Here is a 10,719-nt window from a genome sequence, read left to right on the forward strand (position 1 = left end):
CACCTCCCCCGAGGGGCTCCTGCAGGACCACTCACCCACATGAAAACAATGAATTTTTTCTTTTTTCTCCAAAGAAGGCGAATGTGGAAAGGAAAGGTGGATAGCGATGTGAAGTGAAAAGGGCCGGAGACCAGCGGTCTGTGACTGGGAGGCTCTGCTCACGGCCAGTGTCTGGCCTGGCCCTGTACCTTCACCACATAGGTCGTATTCTTCCCAGTTGACTGTTAGTTAGCTGATCAAACCTCGGATCTTAATTTCTGTCATTGTTTGAGAATGAATAAACCTATACCTACCCATCAGTATCCTAAGAAAACCCCATTTTCTCCAAAGAAGGAAGGGAGTAATTATTCGGTCCCTGAAGAAGGAATCCCTGAGGTCCCCCTAGGTGTGAATATGTCTCCCACACCTGGTTGACAAGGGATCATGAAGAGGAGAGCCCAGGTCAAATCAGGGCCCAGGAACAGGCCTCTAGACCACGGAGCCGGCAAACTATGGCCCAAAGGGCCCCTCTGTAAATAAAGTTTATCAACACACGGACGCCCTCATTTGTTGGCTATTGTCTATGGCTGCTTTATGTGCTACAAAGGCAGAGTCAAGTGCTACAAAGACAGAGGCCATGCAGCCTGCAAAGTCTGAAATATTTACTGCCTGGCCCTTTCCAGAAAAAGTGTGCCAACCCCTGCTCTAGGCAGTGGAGCCATCTTTGCCCCGGGTACAGTCCCCAAAGAGCCGTCCCCACATCAGTTTAGGGGAGAAACAAGTGTGAGAGAGCCAAGGACAATTGAAGATCTTCAGTAAAAGAGAAGGCATCTCAAAAAGTTACATAAATTCATAAGCATATATAATTAGGTGTACAAAATTATGATCCTACTGTAAAGTTTTCGCCAGGACCTAAATCGAGTACATGTGTTACAAGCCAGCAGGCTTCATAAAGGTTATAGTAAGAATAACAAGCCGCCTTAGTTTCTAGAGCGACTACTTGTAGCAAGTTCAGAACACTGCCTTCTACTCTTTCATCCACTGTCACAGCGTATACGAGAGCTGTTAGACTTCGTTCAACAGCTGAGAGAGCAGATTAAGCTACAACAAAATTGGAGTTGAGGTTTCTTAACTTCAGACGACCCTATAGTTTTTCATTTAATACGCATTTTTGTGAGTGAATGGGGGTATAGTTAATGATTACATTCAGGCAACAGGTGTAAACCAGAACTGTCCCCAGCACACAATTATTCTCACTTAATAAACTGTAGTCCAGAGAGAAACTGGAATGAGGAAACTTCAGTGTATATGATTTTCAGCCAGTCAAATACCACCAAGCAATTTTTTGGGACTTTGGAATGTAGAAAACAGAAAAAAGAGGTGGTGATTCAGAAACCTCACAGGCCCAGAATCCTAGGAAATGTCTGAGCTGCCCAGTTCCAGGCCTGGGGCCACAAAGCAATTAGCCCATCAACCTGGCACTGGAACTTCCAAAGCAGGAAGACTTCTGAGGAGGAAAGCTGGGGGAGGCGGGGGAAGGGAAGTAATATCTGTTAGCCAGAGGCACTCTGAAATCCAGCAGGGGGGCGAGGAAGGTGGCAGGTCCACAGCTGCAAGCTTATATTCTGGGGGTGGGGTGGTACCAGCCTTTGTTGGCTATTTATCTTTGTATCTCTTCCTGTCACACAGGAGACATCCCATAAATGTTTGATGAATGAATGAGTGGTTGAATGTATTTCCTTGAAAGGGACTTAAGCAGCAGAATTACCAGGTTCAATATTGGAACAGCATTTGTAGTCATACACCAAGGCTTCAGAAGCCTCCACAACCTGTACTATTTTCCTCTACATTAGTCCAGATAACTCTCCCAAGTCCTGTAAAATCAGGATAATAGTAATGTGTATATAATTATGTTATGGAGTTGATGTGATGACTAAGAGTTAATATATGTAAAGTGCTTAGAATACTACCTGCCCCATAGTAAGCATTGTAAAAGTGGAGGTGAAGGTGGAGGTGGCAGAGGTGGTGAAGTTGGTGGTGATGGAGGTGGTAGAGGTGATGGTGATGGAGGTGGTAAAGGTGATAGAGGTGGTGATGGAGGTGGTAGAGGTGATGGTGATAGAGGTGGTAAAGGTGATAGAGATGGTGATGGAGGTGGTAGAGGTGATGGAGGTGGTGATGGAGGTGGTAGAGGTGATGGTGATGGAGGTGGTAGAGGTGATGGTGGTGGAGGTGGTAAAGGTGATAGAGGTGGTGATGGAGGTGGTAGAGGTGATGGTGATAGAGGTGGTAAAGGTGATAGAGATGGTGATGGAGGTGGTAGAGGTGATGGAGGTAGTGATGGAGGTGGTAGAGGTGATGGTGATGGAGGTGGTAGAGGTGATGGTGGTGGAGGTGGTAAAGGTGATGGAGGTGGTAGAGGTGATGGTGATGGAGGTGGTAAAGGTGATGGAGGTGGTGATGGAGGTGGTAGAGGTGGTGGTGATGGAGGTGGTGATGGAACTGGTAGAGGTGATGGTGATAGAGGTGGTAAAGGTGATAGAGGTGGTGATGGAGGTGGTAGAGGTGATGGAGGTGGTAGATGTGATGGTGATGGAGGTGGTAGAGGTGATGGTGGTAGAGGTGATGATGGTGGTGATGGAGGTGGTAGAGGTGATGGTGCTGGTGATTTGAAACAGTCTAACATACATGCCGTTTGAGTTCCAGAAGGAGTGAATAGAAAGAATAAGACGGAAGAAATATCTGAAGACATGATGCCCAAGAATTTCTAAAATGATTGAAGAACCACAGATCCAAGAAGCTCAGAGAACCCCAGGCAGGATAGCACAAAGAAAAATACACCTGACACATCATAGTCAAACTGCTGAAAACGAAACCAAGCTTTTCTGTGTTCCCTGTTTCTTATTTGCAGGAAAAAGGCTTCGGACTCCTAGACCTCCCTGAATACCAAAAGGCAGATTCAAACAGTTGCTAATCAAGGATTTAAAGGGAAGCAGAAACAAAGGAGGAAGAGTCAAGAAACAAGAGTGCAGCAATTAAAGCAGGATCCTGGTTCCTCTTCAAGGAATATACATAACAATATCTTTGAGTTCTTCTGCAGGAACTAAGGCCCTTACCCAGGTGAAGGATGGTAACTTCAGGCTGAGCACAAGATTCCTGGAGCCCCACCCTGTTACCTCATTAACAACCAATCAGAAGAAAGTCACATACCCCACAGCCTTCACCGCAAATTCTGCCTATAAAAACTTCTCTCCAAAAAGCATCGGGGAGTTCAGGTTTTTTTGAGTATGAGCCACCCATTCACCTTCCTCAGCCCTGCAATAAACCTTTCTCTGCTCCAAACTCTGATGTTGCAGTTGTTTGGCCTCACTGTGCATCAGGCACATGAACTTGCGTTTGGTAACGAAAATTCAAAGATAAAGAACAAAATCGTGAAGGCAGCTAGGGAAAAATATTACTTATATAAGGTAAGAAATGATAAAAATTATAGCTGCCTTCCTGAGAAGCCATGGAAGCCAGAAGACAAAGTGTAACAGGGAAGGGCAAAATCTGACTCCATGTGGATCTGTTCCTTTTACTTTAACCTTTGCTTTTTATTGCTTTTGTTATTATAATCACTAAAAGGTTGCTGTCTATAGCTGTAAGCATACATAATGGCCTGCCACAGGGAACACAGCCCACCTATGAAAGGCTGCAGAAAAGAAAAAATTAACACATCCCCTCCCTGATGCAGGCCAAGCAAGGAGATATCTTGCAAGATTAATGGCCTTTTTACTTTACTTCCTCACCCCCTCCCCATCTCTGTTCTATAAGAGAAACTGGCATGCAGACCCCAAAGAGATGGTTATTGGGGACACTAGTCCTCCATCTTCTCGGTCTGCCGGCTTTCTGAATAAAATCATATTCCTTGCTTCACCACCTCGCCTGTCATGCAGTGAGCAGAGTGAGCTTGGACTTGGTAACAAGATGAAATGCATCTTTACAAGAATGAAAGAAAAAGCTTATCAACCTAGAATTCTATACCAAGCAAAAATGTCTTTCAAAAATGAAGGCAAATTAAAGATTTTTTTCAGACAAACAAAGGCTGAGATGATGCATTATTAGCATACCTTCTGTACAATAAATGCTAAATTTCTTCAGGCAGAAGGAAAATGATACCAAAGGGAATCTGGGATCTCAAGGGAAAAAAAAAAAAGTAATAAGAGTGACAGATAGGGTAAATATGTGGGTAATTTTTTTTAATCTTCTTCTTTAAGACATAAGTTTTGACTATTTAAAGCAGGGGTTACAAACTATAGCCCACCGGTCAAAACCTGTCTGCTGCCTGTTTTTGTACATAAAGTTTTATTGGGAAACAGTCATGCTCATTTATTTACTTCCTATGGTTGCTTTTGTGCTACAATGGCAGGGTTAGATAGTTGCAATAGAGACTATACAGTCCTCAAAGCCTAAAATATTTACTATCTGGCTCTTTACAGAAGAAGTTTGCCAACCCTGGTCTAAAGTAAAAAAACTCCAAAGGATTATGGGATTTATAATGTATGTGGACATAAAATACATAGCAGTAACAGCAGAAAAGATGGAAGACAGAAATGGACTGTTGTATGATTCTTATTGGAGACCCTAAAGAAACCGCTAAAGAATAACAATAAAACAAACCCTTGGAAGCCGTGTGAGACAATATTTGTTGTTTCAAACTGCTATATCCTGGGGTAAATTGTTGCACAGCAAGACGACTAATGCAAGAGAAAGAAGGGAGACAGCATGAGGGCTGCAGGTGGGGATGATTTTCTTTTGTCTTGACTTCAGATTCACTTCCTCCCCTCACCCCCCAGCACCTTGCCTGTGCTCAGGGACAAGGCTGAAGGGGAGGAAGAAACTCAGCGAACCGACGTAGGGAGGCCTGGGGGACACGTCTCAACACAATCACGATCCCCACCTGCTGGAAACAGGAGCCCAGGTCCTAACATTTGAGGCTGTCAGGGTAGGGAGGTCATTCATTCATTCAGTAGCATGTACTGAGAACAGGGCAGTCAGTGCCAAGCTGTCCCCTGGAGATACAGGAAGAGCAGCAGACCCAGGGCCTCTCGTGACATTTCCAGGCCAGCGTGTGGAAGTCCCAGGCCTCTCCCGTGTCTAGACATGAGCACGCAGCAATCCACAGACTGGGATGCTGTTCCAGATTTAAGGATGGGCGTCTCAGCTGCTGGCTGCCTCCTGGTTCAAACAGGGCTCCACAGCAGTAGAAGGGCGAGCGTGTTTTATTTTCTAGATCAGGACTTGATCACAGTATCTTTGGAGGCAGAGACATGTCCAAGGACTTCATGGAAGGAACCAGCAGGAAACAACCCAGCACGCGGGCTGCTGGCTGCTGCCTCTCCCCTCCGCAGTCCCGCTCAGGTCCACACACCTATCCCTTTGTGCTCCAGTTCAGCGTGCTGCCAGGGAGTGAAAAGGATGCTGAACCCAAACACTGGCAGGGACGTGATAGGACACGACTGCCCACCTGGCACCAGAAGCCAGGCCACCCCCTCTGCCCATTAGCATCAGATCAGTGTCAAGACAAGGCTACGTCTTGCTGAGCAGATGCTGGGCAGCCTCATGTCTGGCCCCAGCTTCTCCCACTGGCTCTGGCCTCGCTGATTCCAAGTCTACCCCTATCATCCTGCTCCCTTCACTCTCTCCCTCCAGCCTCTCCCCAGTTCCTTCCCCGCTTGCACATGGCCCTTGGCTTCCTAGTTCTGCACGTGCCCACCTGGCTCCTCACGAATCACGTGGGCTGTCGCGTCTCCCGGCGTGTTGGTTGACAACTCCCCACCAGGGAGCCATACACCCCAGAGGATGGAGGGCCTCCAGGGCTCCAGGGAGGATCTCGAGGTTGCCTGAGAGCCCAGGGAATGAGCAGGCGGGGATGCAGTACCTTCTGAACCGTGAGAGCTGATCTCGTCCCCCACGCCAGGACCCATGGGTGGAGACCAGAAATGTTGGCATTGCTGTAAAGGGGTCTGTGTACCTCAGACAGCCCTTCACTGATGTTGTAGGACAACGACAGAGGAGGGGAACTCCTTGTTGCTCTTTGGATAAGAGAATCATCTCTTTATTTCTTAGTAGTGACAGACACTGAGAGACACAGGAAGGGGCGTCTCTGGCACACCTGCTCCCTCCCACAAATCTTCAGTCTCCTGGAGACGGCTCTTGCCACCCATGCACAACCAGAGGATGTTATTTGGAAGTCCTAGTAACTGTCTGCAGTAACTGTCACACAGGGATTTCTGCCATCATCCCTTATGATAAACGGAGCTTCCTATCAAAAAGTTATACACACCTCAGTGTTAATAGCAGCACCACTCACAATAGCCAAGATGTGGAAACAACCTACACGTCCATTAACAGATCAATGGATACAGAAGATGTGGTACTTACATACAATGGAATATTACTCAGCCATAAAAAAGAATGAAATAATGCCTTTTCCAGCAACATGGATGGACCTAGGGGTGGTCATACTAAGTGAAGTAAGTCAGAAAGAGAAAGACAAATACCACATGATATCACTTATATGTGGAATCTAACATATGACGTGGACCTATCTATGAAACAGAAACAGACTCACAGACATAGAGAACAGACTTGTGGTTGCCAAGGGGGAGGGAGGGTGGGAGAGGGAAGGATTGGGAGTTTGGGATTAGCAGATGTAAGCTATTATATAGAGAACAGATAAACAACAAGGTCCTACTGTAGAGCTGGGGAACTATATTCAATATCCTGTGATAAACCACAATGGAAAAGAGTATGAAAAAGAACGTACATATAATATGTACAACCAAATCACTTTGCTGTACAGCAGAAACTAACACAGCATTGTAAATCAAAAAATTTAGAACAAACAGAGCTCCCTATAGGCAAGGTCATATGTTCTAAGAGCCATGTCATTTTCACAAAGTACTACAGTATACATCCCTCTGCCCTTTTTCTTCAAGCTTCTTAAAACTACATTAGGACCAGCTTCTGTAGCCCATGCATTTAGTTAGTCAAAATGATTTGTTAAGCCCATCGATTCCTGAGAATTCAGGTTTTATGAACAGGAGTCAACAGACATTGGGCTATGGCAGCTCAGGATAAGAGCCATCCTGCCAAGTGACCTGGAAATTGGTGAGTTTGTAGGGCTCCCTCACCCCCATCTGTGAAGCAGGCAGAAATCAAGCCGAGTTTGGGGACAACACTGTCCTCCTGTCCAGGCTGTGGGGCTGCCTTACAGATGAGGGACCTCAGCAGTGGGGTCAGACCTCCCTCAGCAGCCACTCAGGCAAGTCTAGAAGGAATACCAAGAAATTAGAGGGGAAACGAAGTGCTTTTCTTCACCAAAGTGCAGCGTTAAAGTTTTAGTGTATCCATTTCAAAAGCAAAAAGTATAGCGATTATCAATTCTGTGTCTGGCATTGCTGGGTGCCAGAGCTGCAGAAAAGAGTACCCTGGATTACAGCCCTGAAGGAACTGACTCTCTGCTTGGGATAAGCACAACAGGACTACCAAAGACAAGGGACACCTGTTTTGTAGGGTAGGGGACATTTAAGCTGGACTTTGAAGGATGCATAGGAGTTTGCCAGGAATAGAAAAGGGCAGCAAAGCCCTGGAGAGGTGAGCAGGTGTGGCAGGTTTGGGAATTTGAGTGGAGTAACCAGAACCTGATGGGAGTTCGCATCACATGAGGTGGGAAAGGGAAGGGCCAGATTATGACAACTTTATGCACCATGCTAAGAAGCTGGGGTTTCACCCTTTTTTGATAGTCTGGCATTTAGTCTGATCACAAAATAAAGATCTCCTGATGCTTCACAAGAGCTTTGCTTCTAAGCTTCATCTGTTCTCTTAAGGATGAAAAGTGGCTTTCTTCACTCATTTCTTTTCTTTCATTTTTCATTTTTTTAACCTCTGGTGAAGGTTAAAGGTTTTCTACAAATCTGAATACTCATGGCCATTGTTATGCAGGGGAAGCCCAAAGGCACTGCAAAACACAGCAGAGAGGCCAGTTTCCTGGGGACAAAAGGAACTGTGTGAGATCTGACCGTGGGGCTCTGGCACCAGGGTCAGCTGGGAGGGAGAAAAAAGTGCAGAGTCAGAAACTGAGCTGAAATGGACGCTAATATCAGCAGGGAGCCCAGCTGCATGGTCTCCACAACATGTCTCCCACGATGCAGAGTCTATATATCCACTCAGTGCACGGTAAGTAATGCCGTGCTTCACAACCCCCTTCCTCTCCCTCTCTCCACTCATCCCCGCCGGCTGTAATACCAGCTGTATACGGCAGCCTCCACATTGTATTTCTCTGACTTTGACCTCACTTGACTCGTGCATCCACCTACCTACTCAGCATCCCCACTCACACTTGACAGATCCTGGTTTCCACATCCCTCATGTGGCAGATTCTGTTTCCCAAAGATAAGCACCAGGGTATCCCCATTCCATACACTCCTCTACAACGTGATGCTGACACCCTCCCACGGACAGCCGGGTCCGTGTCCCCTCCCCTTAAACCTGGCCGACCTTTGAGACTCCTTCAAGCAATAGGGGACAGTAGAAATGAGCTGAGGGACTTCCGCGGCTGGGGCCTAACATGCCATGTGCTTCCACCTTGGCTGGGGAGCCTCAGTCTTGGAGCCCAGCCCCCAGGATGTGAGGGAGGTGAGATGTGGGGTTTCTGGCCAAAGGTCTCAGCTGAGGGTCCTGCCGACAGCCAGTATCAACAGCAAGCACGTGCACAGAGGCTCAGATGGTCCAGCCAGCGTGTGAGCCACAGCGACCACCGGGTCCACTCTGAGCTCTGCCCACACGGCAGACTTGTGACCAGAGCTGACTTTGGGATGGTCTGTCCCTCATTGATAGACAGCTGGAACCTCCAACCTGCTCCCCGCGCAGGCTCCCTTTCTCAGATGATAGAACCGTCCTTTACCCCACAGCTCAGGCCAGTACCGGATGCACTGCTGGCTCTCTTCTCACGTCTCAGATCCAGATCCAGTCGATTCTACCTTCAAAATACACCCAGAGTGGGCTTCCCTGGTGGCGCAGTGGTTGAGAGTCTGCCTGCCGATGCAGGGGACGTGGGTTCGTGCCCCGGTCCGGGAAGATCCCACATGCCGTGGAGCGGCTGGGCCCGTGAGCCATGGCCGCTGGGCCTGCGCGTCCGGAGCCTGTGCTCCGCAACGGGAGAGGCCACAACAGTGAGAGGCCCACGTACCGCAAAAAAAAAAAAAAAAAAAAAACCAAATTACCCCCAGAGTCCATCCACTTCCCATTACTTCATTGCCCCACCCCCAAGCCTCCATGATATCGGGGGATGGTGGCAATAACCCCCGCTCTCCAGCACGCGGGGCCACTCTCCCTTCTTCCACTGTACGTATCCCTCCTGGCATATTCCACATTTACTTATCAATTCCCTCAAGTTCTGTCTGGAGACAGGAGGCAGGAACGTGGCTTTGTCCACTGCTGCAGGCCCAGGAACAGAACAGAGCCCGGAATTGGCGGGCATACGGTGAATGTTTGCTGACAGGTGAATGAACAGAACCAGCAGCAAAGGGCACTGTCAGCACAGCTGTGAGTGAACAGAGGAACCCACCTTCGTTTCTGCCTCCTTAGCTCAGACTTTTTTTTTTTTTTTTACTGGACAACACAACCCAAACTGACTGCTTTCGAAGATGTGGCCTTGGACCAGCCACATCTCAGCTCCGAGATTTCCCTTTTCTCCAAAATGGGAATACTAAAACCCGGTCCTTGCAGGGGCCTTTGAAGGATGAGACAGAGTATGAAGGTCCCTGCCACACAGAAGACACTCAGTACGATGTTAGCGTTCTTGTTGTTGCTAAAAGTAAATTGGGGTCACATTAGGATGTGCTGAGGGGTTTTTATCCTGGGGCACTGGGAGTCATGAAAGGATTTTAAACAGGGAGTTACACAGTTAGATTTGTGTTTCTCAGAGCTCTCTGTGGACCTTGAAGCCTCCTGAAACTCTCTCTAGGACATTCTGTGTACATGGATTATGTGCCTCACTGGAGGGAGGGTCCATAGGTCTCTTTAGGTCTCAGTGAGTCTGCGGGCCCATGAAGGTCAAGAACCACTGGGAAGGGAAGGAGATGGTGAGGTGGGAAAGAAGGGGCAGTGGGAGGGATTTCCATGCCATGAAAACATTCAAGCGGACCTCCGGAGGGGACCATAGCCAGGACCTGAGACCTCTGGCCAGCAGCCGCGTGCGGGCACCATCCTGGAAGTGCGCCCGCAGCCCCAGTCTAAACTCCGGACGGTGCAGCCTCACAAGAGACCCCAGACCAGAAGCACCTAGTTAAACTGCTCCGGGTTCCTGAGCCACAGAGACTGTGTGCAGCGATACACAGTTACTGTGTTCAGACCCCAGTTCCGGTGTAATTTGTCACAGGGCAATAAATGACAGATTCCTTTAACTTTCTCCAGCTCTCCTGGGCATCACTGCCTCTGGCTCACCTGATAATCCAGTTTCCATGATATTCTCCTTTATGATATTTCCCTACATGGACCACGGCAAACTGACATCAGAGCCTAGCTCTTAGCCTCTGCACTGCACGACATCCCAGCTTCCCTTGCATAATAATGCAACACTTGCGCAGAGCTCTACAGCTTACAAAATGCAGCATCACCCTTCATCCTCATGGGAACCTTGGGGTAAGGAAACACGTTTGCATTTCTCCATTTTGCAGTTTAAAATAATGGGGCTCA

This window comes from Delphinapterus leucas, chromosome 16 (genome assembly GCF_059928025.1).
Source record: "Delphinapterus leucas isolate spDelLeu-1000000601 "Yukka" chromosome 16, BTC_Dleu_Yukka2, whole genome shotgun sequence".
NCBI classification, from domain to species: domain Eukaryota; kingdom Metazoa; phylum Chordata; class Mammalia; order Artiodactyla; family Monodontidae; genus Delphinapterus; species Delphinapterus leucas.